A 19,377-nucleotide genomic window follows, 5' to 3' on the forward strand; every position below is an offset into this window, starting at 1 on the left:
GCTGGTGTGAGGGGCTGGAGCCCTGGGGGCTCAGAGGCAGTGGTGGGAATGGGTGGAGGTGTCTGGGGGTGGGGAGGTTGTGAGAGGCAGGGAAAGGGTCTGAGAAAAAGCTTCCAGAAGGATAGACCCAAAAGGAGGAGTATGTTAGCAAAGCCCAAGAAAAGTGTGCTTCAAGGAAGAGTGCCCATTAGAGCAACTGGTTTTATTAATGACTATAATAATAATGTATTTAAAAATTTTACTAGCCGGGCATGGTGGTACCCACCTGTAACCCCAGCTACTCAGGAGGGTGAGGCAGGAGAATCGCTTGAACCTGGGAGGTGGAGGTTGCAGTGAGCTGAGATCGCGCCACTGCACTCCAGCCTGTGCGACAGAGCGAAACTCCATCTCAAAATAAATAAATAAATAAATAAATAGTAAATAAATAAAAATAATAAAAAAATTTATGAGCAATCCACAGGTAAGTGCAAATGGAAATCTCCAAGTTTGCAGACGCATTTTCCTGCTCCTGAAGTGCCAAGGTGACAGGGATGAACTGCAGAGGGATCTTGCAAGTAAGCAGGAAAGTGACAAATGAACTGCACTATGAGTAAGTATAAGGTAACACACTTGATAACATAATCTAGACTATATTGGCCAGGAGGACAAATCCTGAGCTCTTACTTACAACCTGGGAAAGGAGCCAGGAGTCAGTGTAGACGGATGGGTCAGTCCCTCCGGATTAAGAATCTTTAACCTGGGGCCTGAAGACCATCTTCTGGGATTTCAAGCACCCTGCCTCCCCCGGAAATTGAGAAGTGTGGGGAGAGAAGAGCAGGAGAGAGGAGATCCTCAGAGGGGTTTGGAAACCCAGTCCTGGAGTTCCCTTCAACATGCTAACCTAATGTTGGGCCTCCCGAGGAGGGTGTGGTTCTGAGGTTTCTCCCCCTCCCAGTTTCCCAACTTGCTGAAGAAACTTACCCTTGACATGCAAATGATGGAAACACATTGGTGTCTGGGGCACTTTGGTTTGTGGTTTTTACCATCAGCTGTTTCTGAGGCTGAGGGTGTCGATCTGTCTCAGCAAGGCTAGCAAATTGCAAGCGCTCAGAAGGGAGAGAGGGGGCTATTCCTGGGGTCTGGGTCCAGACGGGCAAATGGGTCTGTAAGGCAGACTTTTCCAGCAGGAGGGTGCAGACCCTTTGCAAGTTGTTTGGGGACACAGCTTAGATTGCATCTGGCCTTCACCCTCCTCAGATCCCCTAGGTAGCAGGGTGCTTGGTGGTCACCACCTGATCCAGGCTACCCACTCCCATATTGGAGTCTGAAACGAAAGCACGTGGGAAAAGAATAGCAAAGGTCAACTTCCCATTTATTAAACAAGTTCTTCCATGGAAAATCTTCCCAGGGCTCAGCAGCCCTGGAAGTGATGAGGGATGCAGGGGAGGTTGGGGGAGAAGAAAATGGGAGATGGCAGGTGTAGACGAGTGATAGCTTTGATTTGTTCCCCCTTCCCACCATCTCCTGTGGCCTCAGCATTTGATTTGGTTTCCTTTCCAGGGCCCTAATTCCAGGGAGCTGCTCCTCCTCCACACCTGTGTCCCAAGCCCCAGCTGTGCGTCCTTACCCTGGGTTCCTGGCACTGACCTGGAACCTGTCGGGCAGCCCTGCTCTTAGCTCCCCGCGGAGTCTCAGAGGTCTCAGGTCTCCTCCGCCCACCCTCTCCGCAGCTAGGAGGGGCAGGATACCCCGCGCCCCGCTCTGCGCGGGAGGTCGAGGCGCCCCGCTCACGCCCTCCTGCCCGCAAGCTGGGGAGTCACTGCGGCCCGGGAGGGAGGGACACGGAGGGCATTTTTCCAGTCTTCACCGGGTGCTGCCCTCTCCACCCCCCGCAACCGTGTAGGTTTCCGGACCCCCAGGTCCGCTTCCCTCCTCGCTGGAAAGGGGTCGGCCATCGGGAAAGTGCCCGGGGGCGCCGCAGCCTGGCCCCCACCCCGCCCGCAGCCCCGCTCCTCCCCGCGCGGCCCCACTTGTGGCCCTGCCGGCAGCCGCGCAGGGACAGCTGCATTTCTCGCCGCCCGCCGCTAGGAAGCCGGCCTCGCCTCGCTTTCTCCGCCTCCCCGCGCCCCAGCCGCGCCGCCGCCGCCGAGCCCGGCCCCGCCGCCGCCGCTGCGGATTGCAGCCCCTCCCCCGCCCGGCCCGCGGCCCGGCCCCTGCGGCCCGCGCGGAGCGGACGCGCGTGGCGCTGCCCGGTAAGACCCCCGCGCTCCCGCGGCTCCCGCCCGGCCCTGGGCGCGGTCCTCGCCGGCGCCCCGCGCGCAATCCCGGCCCCGGCCCGGCGGCCCCACCTTCTCCGGACCCGTTGCCCAGGCGCCGCCGGGAGGGCCGGGCCGTCGCGAGTTTGATTCCCGGGACTGTCGGCGCGGCTCCCCGGGAGCTCCGCGTGCGGCAGGTCCCCGCCCGCCCCTCCTTCCCGAGCCCCCACCTCATTCCGGGCCCCGGGCGCGGGGGGCGTGCGGGCATCTGGGGGGCCGGGAGCGGGGCGCGCGATTAGACCCGGGGGCGCGGGCCGGCGGCGCAGGGAAGGGAGACGAGGCCTCCCGGAGCCGGCGCCGCCCGAGTCCCCTCTCCCGCGGCTCCCTCTTTTGTGTGGGCGCCCCTCCCCGCAGTGCCCGGGCCTGGGGGCGCACGCTGGGCGGCGACGGCAGGCGGGGGCGCCTGATGGGAGCCGAGCGCCTTTCAGGGGGAGGGGAGCTTCGCTTCCTGCCCCCGCCGATGTCACAGGTCGGCTCAGCCTTTTTTGGTCCCTCCCGGTCCCCTGGGAGCTGTATCTCCCGTCAGCTCGGCCAGAGAAAGTTGGGAATGCGCTGTCCCCGCCCCTGCTCCCCCGCCCCGCCGGCTCCTGTGCCCCGGGCTCTGAGCTCCAAGGGGCTGGTGTCGGCGTTTATTCATTCCGCCCTCTTCCTTTTCTCGGTCGCATGGTCGCCTTACACCCAGCACTGCCCTGCCCATTTCTTTTCCCCTTAAAAAAAGTTTTAGCTCCGAGAAACGTACACTGAAATGAAATTCCTGAGAAGGAATGTGTTTTAAGGGAAGACAGGGTTTAGATTTTCCTTTTTTTGGTGGGGTAGAAGGTGAGGGGACTCCCTGGGAGTTTAGAAACAAGATGTCCTAGAGGCGATAGATGCAAGAAGACCATCCACCATGCTCCCCACCTGATCGGCAGGCAGCGTCTTGTAGCGAGAGGAATGAACCTTCCCTGGGTGATCCCGAAGCACCTGAGCCACCTGGCCCAGGAGAAAGGACTCAGGGAGATGTTCTGGGCCTCTCACCCCTTTTCTTTATAGCCAGCTGTGCCTGAAGGAGATGAGGGGCCCCAGGAATTCTATCATGGAGGAAGTCATGTCACCATGCGGTTGGGCCCCTGCTGGATCAAGTGTGAAGCTGGGTCCTCTCTGTTGTTGGGGGTCAGTCCCACTGGTACCTCAATTTGAATGGAGCGTGCCATCTCTGGGATGGAGAGGTGCTGCTAGGAGAAACCTGGCTTGGGCCGCCAGGAAGCTGGAGCCTGTGCAGGAGGGCTGGGTGTGAAACCTCTCTGTCCACTTTCTGCAGCTGGAAGGGTCAGGACAAAGGAAACAGGATACTGCTACCGACCTGGGCACATCCTTGAATAGAAGAGAGACCCTGGACAGCAAGGATGGCCCAGGGATGTTGATATGACTAGAGCTGTATCCCCAGCTCCTGGGTCAGGCCAACTAGGGCCAGAGGTTGGAGTCATGGGCCCCTTTGAGAATCTGGTGAAAGCTCTAACTCCTCTCCCTCCAAAATGCACGTGTGTAAGGGAACACTTGTATTCAATACCAGATGGTTAATATACCCCCTTGGAACTAGGACCTCCATTGAGACCCCTGCCCTAGAGTTACTGGCCTGACTTGGGCTATCAGGAACAGTTGTCACCTTTTTGGCTGGTCAGTGAATAATCCCAGGGTTCAAAGAGCAGACTGCTTCTAAGATCTTTTCTCATGACCTCCCTATGCAACTTTGGGCTTGTGGCCATGGAGACCTGGAGTGTCTGGACAGATCCCAGCTCCCTACAGCTAGCTAGAGGATGGGGGCAGATGAGGTAGCCCTTTTCCCGGGGCTCATTTTGCTGCCTGTGTGGTGGCAAGGCCCTGGGCGCTGGGCTAGGACCATTGAATTAGAGGTAAATGGATTTGGGTGGAGGTGGATATTCTGGTGTTTCAGCTGGGTGTGGGATCCAGGCCTTTAAGAGCTCCAGCTTGTTCCTGGGGAAATGGGGTTGAGGTGCTTTAGTAGAGAGTGTTAAGTGTGAAAGATGCCTCTTGAGGAGGTCTTGGGGCAGAATTGTCCAAGGCTATGATCTGAGTATTGTCAGTTCCTTAGATCCCTTCGGACTCTTGAAGGCAAGTGGGGCCAGAGGGCTGCTGTCACTATCCCCAGCGCAGCCCAGAGGAGGCCTGGCCTGCCTTTCCTTTCTTGGCTCACTAGGCCCTGGGCTGCTGCATAGGTGTTTGTGGTGTCTACGCTTGCTAGGGATCTGGAAGAGCTTTAGGAGGATCTGCCATTTGTGACTTCTCTACCTTGGGATTCAGAAGACTTCTTTAGGCTCAAATTCCCCACAGAGACCTGTAGGGGATTTTTCTTTATTTAACTGGAGAGCACAGTGTTTGGCATATGGCACCACTCACACTGGTATTCTTCCTTTCATGATTCCTACATTTGCTCTGGTAATAAGCAACAGAGGCAGGAGCATTCTAGAGCCTTGGGCACAGGAAGCTGGGTGTCTGACAGGGCTCACCTCTTGACTATCCAAGGTGAGCTGGAGGAGGTGGTGCTTCCGTTTTACTAGCTCTTGCACTTACAGGAAGTAAGAGCTATAAAAGGCATTGGAGGCCGGACGCGGTGGCTCACGCCTGTAATCCCACCACTTTGGGAGACTGAGGCGGGTGGATCACCTGAGGTCAGGAGTTCCAGACCAGCCTGGCCAACATGGTGAAACCCCATCTCTATTAGAAATACAAAAATTTGCTGGGTGTGGTGGCGTGTGCCTGTAATCCCAGCTACACAGGAGGCTGAGGCAGGAGAATCACTTGAACCTGGGAGGCGGAGGTTGCAGTGAGCCGAAATTGTGCCATTGCACTCCAACCTGGATGACAACAGCAAAACTACATCTCCTAAATAAATAAATAAATAAATTAATTAATAAAATAAAATAAAATGAAGGGCATTGGAGACCCTAAAGGGTTGTGGTCCAGTGGTCCTTGACTTGAGAATTGGAAGTCTCTTGGTGGCATGCAAAGGTCCTTGTTGCAGTGTCTGAGGATTCACCTTCCCCAGTGGCTATGACTTCTCAGTCATGCTGTGGCCCTGGCTACCATGGGTTGGCGAGTTCAGGATGCTAGCTGTGTTGGCTCACTCAGTGCTCCTCTGATCCCCTTGGCTTCCAGGCTCCCAGAACCTCTGATGTGTCAGAGCATTATCACAGACTCTTGATGATGCAGCTAAATGTCTTATCTTTAAAGCAGGTCATAAATGATAAATGTGATAACAGTCCTTGTAAACATAAACTCCCTTCTTATAAATGTGACTATTTCATTTCCACTGTGGCAGCACCAAGGGTCTTTGAGGAATTCTTGGTAGGATAAAAATGTTTAGGCTGGGCGTGGTGGCTCCTGCCTGTAATCCCAGCACTTTGGGAGGCCGAGGCAGGTGGATCACCTGAGGTCAGGAGTTCAAGACCAGCATGGCCAACATGGTGAAACCTGTCTCTACTAAAAATACAAAAATTAGCCAGGCATGGTGGTGCGTACCTGTAACCCCAGCTACTCGGGAGGCTGAGGCAGGAGAATCACTTGAGCTCGGGAGGCGGAGGTTGCAGTGAGCTGAGATTGTGCCACTGGACTCCAGCCTGAACAACAGAGTGAGACTCTGTCTCAAAAAATAAAAAATAAAAAATAATAAAAATAGTTCCAACTCCATTGGCCTAACTTCCCCAGGAAGCAACTGAGTTATTTTGTGCATATTTACATCATAGCTCAGTTGTTTAGAGTGTAAGATCTGAAGTTAGGCATCCCCAGGTGGAATCCCAGCTCTCCATCTTACTCTAAGACTTTTTAAGTGCCTGAGTTTCCTATATTTAGAAAGAGTTAAAAGAGATCTCACATGTATGCCAGACAAAGAGGAAGTGTTCATTACATTGAAGCTATTATTATTATTATCATTTCTGCACAGGGGTACACAAATTCTGAGGCTCATTATTAAGGAAATCTTTGGTAAAAACTGTAGGGGCTGAGGATGGTTTTTGGAAGAGTGGGAGGGGTTGGGGTGAGGCGCTTGAATGATGAGCAGAGAGGGCCGCACACTGGAGGCGGGGGTGGGGAGACTGAAATGTCATGGGTGACAGTTAAGCGTGTTTGGGGGCAGAATGACTCAGCATCTGTAGCCCTGCTGTGGAACCAACTCTTCTCCCTTTTCTTTGAAGAATTTGCCCCAAAAGCTGGGGGCAGGGGTGAGGAGGCATAACCAGTGAGGAGGGTTGAATGGCATAAAGTTAATGCTAACATTGGTCCAGAGGAACAGGGCAGAGTTCCCTGGAGGAAGGGAACCTAGTGAGGGGATGGGGGCAGGCCCAACAGGCAGTCAAGAGTGCAAGCTGGCCGGGCGCGGTGGCTCATGCCTGTAATCCCAGCACTTTGGGAGGCCGAGGTGGGTGGATCACCTGAGGTCAGGAGTTCCAGACCAGCCTGGCAAACATGGTGAAACCCCGTCTCTACTAAAAATACAAAAATTAGCTGGGCGTGGTGGTGGGTGCCTGTAATCCCAGCTACCCAGGAGGCTGAGGCAGGAGAATCGCTTGAACCCAGGAGGTGGAGCTTGCAGTGAGCCAAGATCACACCATTGCACTCCAGCCTGGGCAACAGAGCGAGACTCCATCTCAGAAAAAAAAAAAAAAAAAAAGATGCTGGGCACAGTGGCTCACATCTGTGATCCTAGCACTTTAGGAGGCCAAGGCAGGAGGATTGCCCAAACTGAGGAGTTCAAGACCAGCCTGGGCAACGACAGTGAAACCCCCATCTCTATTAAAGTACAAAAAATTATCCAGGTATGGCGGCAGGTGCCTGTAGTCCCAGCTACTTGGGAGGCTGAGGCAGGAGAATCGCTTGAACCCAGGAGGTGGAGGTTGCAGTGAGCCAGGATCGCACCATTGCCTGGGTGACAGAGTGAGACTCCGTCTCAAAAAAAAAAAAAAAAAAAATGTGGAAGCTGTGGGGGCCAAAGGTTTCTGTGAAGGAATAGGCTTGGGAAATAACCACTGTGGCACTCACAGAGGGGTCGTACCCTTTCCAAGTGCTTCACATAGATCAGCTCGTTTAATCCTCGCAGGACCTATGAGATATTATACCAATTTTTCAGGCGAAGAAATAGAGACATAAGAGACATCAAGAGTTTAAATAACTTGCCCAAGATCACATGGCTAGAAAGTGGCTGACCTAGGATTTGAATTCGGGAAGTCTGGCTGCAGGCCCACACCCTTAGAGAAACTGTCAGAGAGAGCTGGGTGTGGTAGTTCATGCCTGTAATCCAAGCACTTTGAGAGACTGAGGCTGGTGGATCGCTTGAACTCAGGAGTTCTAAACCAGCCTGAGCAACATGTTGAAACCTCATCTCTAAAAAAATTAGCTGGGTGTGGTGGCATGCAGCTGTAGTCCCAGCGACTCAGGAGGCTGAGGTGGGAGGATTGCTTGAGCTTGGGAGGCCGAGGTTGCAGTGAGCTGAAATTGCACCTCTGCACTCTAGCCTGGGTGTCAGAGCCAGACCCTGCCTCAAAAAAAAAAAAAAAAAAAAAAAAAAAAAAAAGTCAGAGAGACCCCTACTGAGCTCAGGGGGTGGTCGTGGTTGGGGAGGGTGGAGATGGGGGGTTGTGGGGTTTGTGTCCTGCTTGAAGGGCTGCCAGTGCAATGTCCAGCCATCACTGGAACATGCCTGGAGGGTTCAGCTTAACAGAGTCTGCTGAGAACCACAGGCCAAGTGCCAGATACTCTGCTGGGGCCCATCCTGGAGCACAAAGATCACCAAGCCATGGCCCCTGCCTTCAAGATGCCTCCTGTCTAGTAAGAGAGACAAACATGTTAGCCTGGAATTTCAGTTACTGTGGCAAGTGCTGCGATAAGACAAAGCACTGAGGAAGGGGGCACTTTGCCAGCCAGAAGAGGAGATGGGGCAGGGAAGGCTTCCTGGAGGAGGGGCCGTTTGAGCTGAGTGAGGACGAGATAAAGTGGCTGCTGCCTCCTGAGCTTTTGATCTGGCATGGGAGCACATTGTTCTCCCCCTTGGTGAACTCTGAGTAGAGCTAAGTGGCCAGCGTGTGGGTTTCAGAGAAGGGTCAGGTTTTCTGGATTCTGTAGCACCATTGCCAGGGTGAGGCAGGAACTGGGCAGTGTGGTCAGCTTTCCTGATGCCTTTGTGGTTTTTAATAGCTGAGAAACACTGCCACCTCTTGTAATGCCTGCAGTGAACATGGTGGAGAAGACATAAAAGTCTCTTAAGAGTCATTGCTCAGAACGCAGTGATTCAGTCTTGTCTCTCTGCACTTAGAAACAGAACCAGAGGCGAATGAATTTACACTATGGAGGGAGGATTCAAGTAAGGTATGAGGAAGACATTCCAGATAGGATGTGAGATGTAAGAAAAGTGACTCATAGGCACAGAGGGGAATGGCCTCCCCTGAAGGTCTTCAGAAATGGGAACAAGTTTCATTTGTCTTTGTGGTTTAAGAGGTTTCGTCTGGAGACAGGAAGATGAAGTAGAGGCCCCTAGAGGTCCATGTCAACTTGGTGATCAGAGGATAAAAGGAGCTGGAATTTTTGAGCTAGAAGATTACTTAAATCTGGCCTAACCTCTCCTTTGACTGTTGCAGTGATTGAAGAATGCCCGATAACACTGAGCAGCTCATCCATTAATGAGTGAGCCAAGGCACAAACAGAGTCTGCCCAAAAGCTGGGACCCTTGCCTGCAATGTTCCAGGTCAGCGTCAGCGGGGGTGCTCACTGGGAGGGACCTACAGCTCTAGGGGATGGAGTCCAAGCCTTGTGAGGAGAGCTCAGGAAACCTGGAAGTTGTGGAGCATTTGTCTTGGTATTGGAATACAGAAAGCATCAGCCCCCATACACACCGTGTTTCTGAGAGTGGCACTCTCAGTTGGAGCTAGTGGGTTATCTCCTAGATGCACCTAGAAGAGTTTTAGGCACATATATGGGGCCCTCAGTAAACTTTGTTGGATGAATGAGTAAATAACAGATAATCCAAGACTTAATCTCTCTGACCATACCATGCCCTTGTTGGACCAGTGCACTTAACCCTTCTTATTCTGTTTTACTTAAGCGGACATTAGGCTTTTTTCATAATACTGCCCAGTCATAAAGAAAGGTGCCCACAAGTATGCTGGGGGCAAGGGTAAGAAGAGAAAACACAGGTTAGGATCCTTCTCAATATTTATACTTCTTTGAAGGATCATCAAGACCTGACATTATGTTCAGTCATAATGGCTTTTGCCTTCTTTTTTATTGTTTCAAGCGCAAAAGTGTTTTTATTTTTTATTATTTACTTACTTATGAGACAGAGTCTTGCTCTTTTACCTAGGCTGGAGTGCAGTGTGGTGTGCTCTCAGCGCACTGCAACCTCTGCCTCCCAGGTTCAAACGATTCTTGTGTCTCAGCCTCCTGAGTAGCTGGGATTACAGACATACACCGCCACACACAGCTAATTTTTTTGTGTTTTTAGTAAAGACGGGCTTTTACCATGTTGCCCTGGCTGATCTCGAACTCCTGAGCTCAAGAGATCTGCCCGCCTTAGCCTCCCAAAGTACTGGGATACAGGTGTGAGCCACCGTGCCTGGCCCAAGCACAAAAGTAAAAGCATTCATTTTTCAAATTTAGGAAAAACATATAGTATAACAATCTCAGCCACATTAGAGCAAGGTGGTTACAGGGATCTCAGGAGAGAACAAAGCTTGCTCTTGGAAGATAATCTGATTAAGAGTGAACCAAATATGAACGGATGCTGGACAATGAGTTTAAAAATAATACCGGGTGGTGAACTTTAGCTCACGGGTGAACTGAAATAGACTTGTGCAAATAAGAAGTAGCAGCAGCAAACATGATGGCAAGAACTTCTGCTTCCTCCTCTAATCCCATGATTCCCTATTCATTAAGAAAGTATTTGGTGTTAGGAGGGCACTGCAAAGCTTTTTTTTTTCTTTTCCTGGTGACCAGCAAGCTGGATTTGGAGCTCTGTTAAGGGGAAGCCTCTCTGTGGTCATGTAGGGTGATCAGTCTCCTGAAATGATTTCACTTTGCTCTGATCTGAGATTAGTTTCGGTTTCAGGCTGTACCCACAGCTGGGAGAGAGCTAGTGAGCTCCAGGGAGGGTCAACTGGGGGAGTTTCAGCATTGGCTGTGTCAGCCGATAGCAAGGTACGTGAACAGGGAACTTCTGTGCCGAGCAGAGAGAGGAAGAAGATGCGTCTGAGATGGAATTTGGGAAGGCAGCACTTGTGTGGTCGTGTGTCCAGAGACCGGGCTGGTGATAATGAGGAGGAGGGAACGTATGAAGTATCACATGTGCAAAGGACAAAACCCCCACCCATATAGGACCACTGAGCCTCGGGCTAGGGAAGTCTTAAAACAGATTGCCTGGGCTGGGTGGATTTTCCCTGAGCCGGTGTACACCTGAGAGGAAGGCAAGTGTAAGCATGCCGCAGAGTCAACATACATCTTGTACTGGCATCCTTAAGATCAGCCTCTACGGTGCAGCATTTTCTTGCATATGAGTTTCCTCAAAAAAAAAAAAAAAAAAAAAAAAAAAAAAAGTCAAATTAAAGTTTGAGAACTGATAGTTGTGAACTTGCAGACCGTTGCATGTTGGTGGATTCTCTAAGAACTTCAAGTTGTCATTTTTCCCGAGACGGCTTGAGGCCAGTCTGGTTGGTTCACAGGGCATCATTACCCTAGAAAACAGCAGTTTTCCTCCCCTGACTGGTTCTGGGTGAGGCATACACAGATGTTTCCTTCCCCTCTTAGCAGTACGAGAGCATCATTACATTTTATTTCTCAAAGTAATAAATTCATTTGATTTTGAAAAGAGAGAATCACTGAATTTTACAGCCGGAAAGGATTCTGAAGACTGCTTGCTTGGTTGGCTTCTGGAGGAATCTGAGGTTCTGGGTCGTTAAGTGCTTTGAAAAGACCGATGGTATGTAATTAAGAATACTGAATCAGAATGCCTGTGCTTCATCCCAGCCTCTGCTAGTTGCTGCCGCGTTCTTGGGGCAAGTTACTCAATCTCTCTGAGTCTTCGTTTCCTGATCGACACAGTGGGAGTGATAATATTACCAAATGGTTTCTTGGTTGGTGGTTTTTTTTGTTTTTTGTTTTTTGTTTTTTTTAATTTTTGAGATGGAGTCTTGGTCTGTCACCCACAGCTTCCACTCCCCGGGTTCAAGTAATTCTCCTGTCTCAGCCTCCTGAGTAGCTGGGATTACAGGCGCCCACCACCATGCCAAGCTCAGCTAATTTTTGTATTTTTAGTAGAGACAGTGTTTCACCATGTTGGCCAGGCTGGTCTTGAACTCCTGACCTCAACTGATCTGCCTGCCTCAGCCTCCCAAAGTGCTGGGATTATAGGTATGAGCCACCATGCATGGCCAAAATATTACATAATGGTTGTTAATTAGTACCAAATACTTGTTAAGCCCCTAGCACAGTGTTTTGCGTATTGTAAGTCCTCATTAAATGTTAGCTGCTACTGTTATTGTCATTATTTTCGTTTTGCAAAATCACACAGCTACTTAGCGGTAAAACCAGGGCTACAATGTTAAATTCTTTTTATTCCAATTCTTTTCAGCATGGCCATAAGATTTCATCACAATCTCGAAATATGAGAAGACCTTTACGAAAATGTTTATGCAGATGTCTTCTAATGAATGTTCATAATAGAGCTAGAAGAAATGGGTTTAACCTATTTATTAGATGTAGTTAGACTTTGGGCATGAGGGCATATGTCTACCAAATAATTTGTTTCCACAAATATTATTCACTCATGTTTAAAGGTTTCCTGAATGTCAGATTTGTTGCCTCTGCTGGAAGATGGGGGTGGTTTTAGATGTTTTCATTGAAGAGTTCTTCTCAAGTTGGAAACATCCATTTCAATGGGTTGTGGTGGCAAAGCAGGCTTTTGTGTGTAAGGGAAATATTTCTGTAGCCTGGCTGCTATTTATCAAGGGTGAAGACAGTGCAGATGTTTTGAAAAAATATATGGGCTTGGCAGAAGTCCATGTGTCTTAGGCCATGCCTACACAAATCCGTTCCCAAATGATCTGTACTGACCTTTGGCAAATCGCTGACAGCCTTGGAGCCTCCCAAGGGAGCCGTTTTTGTCTGAAACATTGTTGAGGCCAGTGTGACTGCTGGCCTTGCATGGTCCTTGACACCTCTGACGGGGTGTCACCCTCTCCCTAAGGCAGCTTTGGTGTGTTTTCTTGGAATATGAAGACGAATGGAAATGAATTTTGTTTGGTGAATCCTGAAATACTTCCTGGAGATACTGTCGCTCTCTAGAGATTATGGAATTGAAATCTGGTTTTGATGCTGATCCGTGGGACTTCTCAAATTTCCATGCCTGAAGGAGACAGTGTGTTAAAGTGTGAAATGTGTGATTGTGCAAATTGGAGTTGATGACTGGAGTTCCAGTCTTAGCTCTGCTATGTGTGGGCTGTGTCATTTTGAGCAGGTCACTTAGCTTCTTTATTTGTAGTTTTCTTGAGGCCAATATATTATTATACTCTACAACAACACATGGCTATTGACTACATATGTTAAATAGAGCTGGTAAGAATAATCTCTGTGGCACAGGATTCTCGTGATAGTCTAATAATAGCTAATGGCCGGGCACGGTGGCTCACGCCTATAATCCCAGCACTTTGGGAGGCCAAGGCAGGTGGATCGCCTGAGGTCAGGAGTTTGAGACCAGCCTGGCCAACATGGTGAAAACCCATCTCTACTACAATTACAAAAACTAGCCGGGCGTGGTGGTGGGCGCCTGTGATCCCAGCTGCTCGGGAGGCTGAAGCAGGAGAATCACTTGAACCCGGGAGGTAGAGATGGCAATGAGATCATGCCACTGCACTCCAGCCTGGGTGACAGAGTGAGAGTCTGTCTCAAAAAAATAATAATAAATAAATAAATAAATAAATAAATAATAGGCCGGGTGCGGTAGCTCATGCCTGTAATCCCAGCAGTTTGGGAGGCCAAGGCGGGCGGATCACCTGAGGTTGGAAATTCGAGACCAGTGTGACCAACATGGAGAAACCCTGTCTATGCTAAAAATACAAAATTAGCCGGGCATGGTGGTGTATGCCTATAATCCCAGCTACTCGGGAGGCTGAGGCAGGAGAATCACTTGAATCTGGGAGGCGGAGATTGCAGTGAGCCGAGATTGCACCATTGTACTCCAGCCTGTGCAACAAGAGTGAAACTCCGTCTCAAAAAAAAAAATAATAATAATAATAGCTAACATTTATTGCAAGCTTACTGCATGCCAGTAAGCTTTCTAAGCATCTTGGGAATATTAATTTATGTAATCAATCCTAGATGAGAGAGTAGTATCATCACTTTATGCAGGAGGAGACCGAGGCACAGAGAGGTTAAGTTAACTTGCATAAGATCACAAGGGTGGTTAGCTGAGGAGGCAGGATGTGAGCTCCAAAGCCAGGAGGGTGAGTCCATAGATGTATTTACAAAAGTGCTTTATAACATTGTAGTGTTAGGATTCTTATTATTTGACTGTTACTGTTCTTATTTGACAATCCCAGGGAGGGATAAACTGAGCCTAGAGGTAGATTAAGTGTACAGATCACAGTGTTGGAAAGAATGAGGGACGGAGCATATGAGAGGTTTTTTTTGGAGTTCTGGGGAAACAGCTGTTTCTAAGTGTGGGGCAGAGCTGAGGAGATCTGGCAGAGACAGAGAAGGATTTTTTTGGATGGATTTTTACTTTCTGCTTTGAGGGTTGCATGTATGTGGATTTAAGAGCCATGCAACTCTTTCCTCTCCTATCCCATTTTATTTGGGAACTTATCTTTAAATTCCAACTCACCTCTCCTCCCTGGCAGCCTTAGAAACTTAGAAAACTGCCATGGATGGTGAATTCTTCAGACATGAAAGGAAAGGTGAAGGGTGGGGTTCTTAGTGGAATTTCTTCCTTGTGGTAGCATTTCTATTAAGTGCATATGGGGAATGAGCCATGGGGTGGCTTATGTTTGGCGGAGAGAGGTATGGGAACTCTGGTGACTTCCCTTTTTCTCATGAGCTGATTTAATAAGAGAATGAATCATCCTAATAGCTTTAATTCTGGAAAAGAAAGAAAGAAAGGAGAGGCAAATGAGTGAGATGGCATTTGACTGAAGCCAGAAGCCTTCCATGTCAGTCTCCTAGGGCAGGCACTAGGCTGACAACCAGGGCCCTGGCAGTTCGTGCCAGTGGTGAGTTCCCTCCAGGGGCTTTGGGAAGGGCACCCAACTTCTGGTCACTGCCACTGTCACCATCAGCCCTCTCATCCTTGTGAGGCTCTGGAACCTAAGGCCTTGAAGGGAAATGAATAGGGAGGCATGTCAAAAATAGACTACTGGTAAAATTCACATATAGTAGTGATCATTTTGAAGACGTTAACATAAAAATTCATCTCATAAAACTAGACAATTTGGCCGGGTGCGGTGGCTCATGCCAGTAATACCAGCACTTTGGGAGGCTGAGGCAGGTGGATCACCTGAGGTCAGGAGTTCAAGACGAGCCTGGCCAACATGGTGAAAGCCCATCTCTAGTAAAAATATAAAAATTAGCTGGGTGTGGTGGTGCACCCTTGTAGTCCCAGCTACTTGGGAGGCTGAGGCAGGAGAATCACTTGAACCCAGGAGGCGGAGGTTGCAGTGAGTTGAGAGCACACCATTGCACTCCAGCCTGGGTGACAGAGCAAGACTCTGTCTCAAAATCCAAATCAAACCAACCCCCCCCAAAAAAACAAAACAAAACCAAACCATAAAGCAAAAAACTAGACAATTCAAAAATAGTTTTGACCTATGGGGATGTGAGTGGGCCATTCGCACCCCATGGAGGTGGCAGGTGTCCTCTCTGTGCTAATGGCTGACTTCCTGGAACATCTTAGGAAAAGTCCTGTTCTCTTTTAGGACTTCAGATGTGAGCACTCCCAGGCCAGCCAGCCCCACCTCCCAGCTGCCTGGCCCTTCTCTGAGTTTGCCGGGAGGCTGGGAGCACATCCTTTTCTTTTCTTTTTTTTTTTTTTTGAGACAGAGTCTCGCTCTGTCGCCCAGGCTGGAGTGCAGTGGCACGATCTCGGCTCACTGCAAGCTCCGCCTCCCGGGTTCATGCCATTCTCCTGCCTCAGCCTCCCGAGTAACTGGGACTACAGGCACCCGCCACCTCGCCCGGCTAGTTTTTTGTATTTTTTAGTAGAGACGGAGTTTCACCATGTTAGCCAGGATGGTTTCGATCTCCTGACCTCGTGATCCACCCGTCTCGGCCTCCCAAAGTGCTGGGATTACAGGCTTGAGCCACTGCGCCCGGCCAAGCACATCCTTTTCTAAGCCACTCTTTGTGGCCTTTCTGTGGATCACTGACCTTAATTTGGATTCTGAGCCAAGCCTGGGGTCCCCAGGGAAGTGTAAAGGCTGCCAACGAAGAGGGGGTTGCATGAGAACTCCTTCAGACCAGCCCTGCCCCCCAAACTCAATTTAGGAACATGAATAGGGTGGTCGTATTTTCGGACTCTGACTTCTCGGCACACATTTCCCAAAGGCTTGCTTTTTTAGACAATGTCCCTCTGTCCCCATTCACCTGGTTTTCCTTCCTGGCCCCAGCCATCAGCAGTGGCTACTGTTAATAGTTCCCATTTGTAAGAGGACTTGCTCCATGTCAAACATGCTACTTATGTAACTTAATTTAGTCCTTATGCCGACCCTAGGAGCCAGGGATTATTATCTTTTTGGATGTGGGAACTGAGGCTGAGGGTTAAGTAACCTGGCCAAGTAACACACCCACTCACTTGGTGGGGTGTTTATTTGGTTTTGGTTTTAACCTTTTACTGTGAAAAATGTCAAAAATCTACAAAAGTAGAGAGGTTAGTGTAGTAACTTCCCTTTGCTGTTATGGAGAAGCCCTGGCTCCAGTTCTTCTGTGGCATACAGCAGACACCTTTGGGTGAATTAGAAGAAGATGCCCTTCCTCTAGGGCACACAACTTGGTAAGCAGAGTGTAGGCTGGGTTCCAGCTCCATTTGCCCCTTTGGATGGGTGCATTGTAGTGAACAGCCTGCATAACTGTATATGGCAACCCTGTCTACCTAACTTCTTATCTAGCTTTTGGCATAAAGAAAGGAGACTATACCCAGACACCAGTTCCTGACAGAATATGACTTCTCTGCTCAGTCCTCAGCTATGTGGGGTAGGGGGAGAAAAGCTCAATCATGGGGGACTTTTCCAGTTTAAAATGAAACAGGGAGATGATTCCCAGAGGAGACATTTCTGCTGCAGAGGAGGGTGGGGAAGATGAGCGGTGTCTTTTGCTGCTTCTGTTTTCCATCAGCCACCTGCTCTCTTGACGACTCCTTCTTGATGCCTGCTCCCCTCTGTATGTGCCCAGAGCAGGGGAAGCACTTGTAGAGTTGGTAGAGCCTTGGGTGTGAAAGCCTGGTGTGAACTCACTCTTGGCTGCCACCCTCCTGGAGTCACTACGACAAGCTGTCTTTGCCTGGCAGCTTAGCTTCTATGGGGCTCAGGTTAGCCAGGGGCTGCGTGGGAGTTCTGCTTTGCACCTGTAGAACTGTTTCTTTTAGTCCCAAGTGGGGCTTATGAGTCACCAGATAGGGTGCTTCTTAAGGGTAGCTATTGTATTTTTTAAAAAACGACTATGCCCTTGATTATACCCATGACAGCACCTGGCACTGGTGCTCCAGAAATATTTGTTAAACAGATGAGTGTTAAACAAATGAATGCATCCTGCTGAAGGGCCCAGGCTGAAAAATTCCTGTGCTTCAGTCAGGAGAGGCTGGATTATGCTGCAGGAATAATCAAATCCTGACATCCCAGGGGCTTGACACCATCTAGGTTTATTTTTTGCTCATGGAAAGTCTTGTGGGTCGGGCAGTCCACCTCCATCTGTAGCCACATCATCTGGAATATAGGTCCTTCAAGGTTACTGTGGGAGGGGAGGAGAGAGATGGGGGAAACTGACACCTGTTACTTCCATTCACATTGCCCAGAGCTGGGCACATGGGGCCGACCTCACTGCAAGGAAGGCTGGGAAATGCAGAGGAGAGAAGAGCTGTCTTTGCAGTTCTAAAGAAGAGGATTTTGAATTTCTTGTTTCCAGCTTCAGTCCATTGGAGTGCCTCTGGCTGAATGGCTTACTGTGCCACCATTTTTTTTTTTTTTTTTTTTTAACACAGAAAGGGAATACCTGCCACTCCCTTTAATCCAGGGAAGGAGGCATGGGATGGCACTGAAGGAGAGTCACGTGGCAGGGTTTTTAACGGTTCCTTTATTACGTGTTTACTATATGACGTTCATTTAGTCACCTCTAGAGCCTCTTTCCTCATCTGTACAGGGAGGATAGTAATGCCAGCTTGTCTCTCAGTTCAGACTCTACTGAAGGCAAGTAACAGAAACCAGCTTGAGCTATTTGAAGCCATGGGGGAATCGAAGACTCAAAGGAGGAAGTGCCTGGTCTCCCAAGTACCAGGGGTGTGTGTAGGGGTGGTAGGGGTGGCTGGAGCAGCTGTTCTCAGTGAGTCTGCATGGTGCACCTGCAGGACGCCGCTGCTGCTGTGGATGTGCACCAGGTGGTGTGGCCCCTCAGCTCCCAAATACACCTGTCCGCTTTCCAGTAACCCTCAGAGACTGAATAGCGTCTGAACCTTGATGTGAAATCCTGAGGAGAGAGTCTGATGGGCTCATGTGGATCAGCTGTCTACCACTGGGCCAGTCAGCTGGGACCAGGAGGGCATGATCACACAGCACCATGGGGTAGGAGCTTTCCCCTGTGAATGGGAGTGGTGGCGGTCCTCACAGGAGGGATATGAGCTGGTCAGACACCTCCAAAAGCTGTTCAGGGCAGGCGAAATGGTTCGCCCGTAATCTCAGCACTCTGTGGGGCCAAGGTGGGAGGATCACTTGAGGTTAGGAGTTTGAGACCAGCCTGGGCAACATAGTGAGACCCCATCTCTACACATAATTTGAAAAATTAGCTGGGCATGGTGGTGTGTGCCTGTAGTCCCAGCTACTTGGGAGGCTGAGGTGGGAGAATCACCTGAGCCTGGGAGTTCAAGGCTACGGTGAGCTGGGATTGCTCCACTGCACTCCAGTCTTCACCCAGACTGAGATCTTGTCTCAAAAAAATAAAAAGCTAGACAGGGCATGGTGGCTCACGCCTGCAATTCCAGCACTTTGAGGGGCCAAGGCGGGCAGATCACTTGAGGTCAGGAGTTCAAGACCAGCCTGGCCAACAAGGTGAAAGCCTGTCTCTACTAAAATACAAAAATTAGCCAGGTGTGGTGACACACTCCTGTAGTCCCAGCTATTCTGGAGGCTGAGACAGGAGAATCGCTTGAACCCAGAAGGTGGAGGTTGCAGTGAGCCAAGGTCATGCCACTGCACTCCTGCTTGGGTGACAGAGCGAGACTCCCTCTTAAAAAAAAAAAAGCCCGGGCACGGTGGCTCATGTCTGTAATCCTAGCATTTTGGGAGGCTGAGGCGGGCAGATCACCTGAGGTCAGGAGTTCGAGACCAGCCTGAGCAACATGGAGAAACCCCATCTCTACTAAAAATACAAAATTAGCCGGGTGTGGTGGTGCATGCCTGTAATCCCAGCTACTCAGGAGGCTGAGGCAGGAGAATTGTTTGAACTTCGGAGCCGGAGGTTGTGCTGAGCTGAGATCGCACCATTGCATTCCAGTCTGGGCAGCAAGAGTGAAACTCTGTCTTAAAATAAATAAATAATAATAAATAAAATTCAAAAACAAAATAAAAAGCTGTTGTCCATGTTTAGCTGGTTCAAGTTTGCTGAGCTGGCTGGGTAATATCTGTAAGAACACCGAGAACTGTCAGGTATTGCATACATGTGCTCTGGTATGGTGGTGCCAGGGCTCTCATTAGGAATCATGGAGATTGCACTGCCCTGAAGGTGCATGGGAAGGATTATAACTCTGTGAGGGAGAATTTAAAAGTCTTGGTGGAGGCAGGTGAGCTGTTTGTTGGAAGGCCATGGAGCAGGGATGGGAGGAAGTGGTCAGGGCCAGGGCCAGTACAGG

At 49.9% G+C, this 19,377-nt stretch overlaps 1 protein-coding gene across 3 annotated transcripts in view; it reads left to right on the forward strand.

Moving 5' to 3' along the window:
- The first annotated feature begins 2,048 nt into the window (after nt 1-2,048).
- The window catches only part of CUEDC1 (CUE domain containing 1), a 95,169-nt gene continuing 77,840 nt past the window's right edge, over nt 2,049-19,377 (forward strand). The window contains exon 1 of one of the 3 annotated variants that reach the window (XM_030923354.1): nt 2,049-2,231. The gene's annotated coding sequence lies outside the window, so the exon portion shown is untranslated. Of the gene's footprint in view, nt 2,232-9,009; nt 9,028-19,377 lie in introns of those variants that run through there. The other 2 variants (XM_030923357.1, XM_030923356.1) reach the window with 2 other exon arrangements.

This window comes from Rhinopithecus roxellana, chromosome 19 (assembly GCF_007565055.1).
Source record: "Rhinopithecus roxellana isolate Shanxi Qingling chromosome 19, ASM756505v1, whole genome shotgun sequence".
In the NCBI taxonomy this organism is placed as follows: domain Eukaryota; kingdom Metazoa; phylum Chordata; class Mammalia; order Primates; family Cercopithecidae; genus Rhinopithecus; species Rhinopithecus roxellana.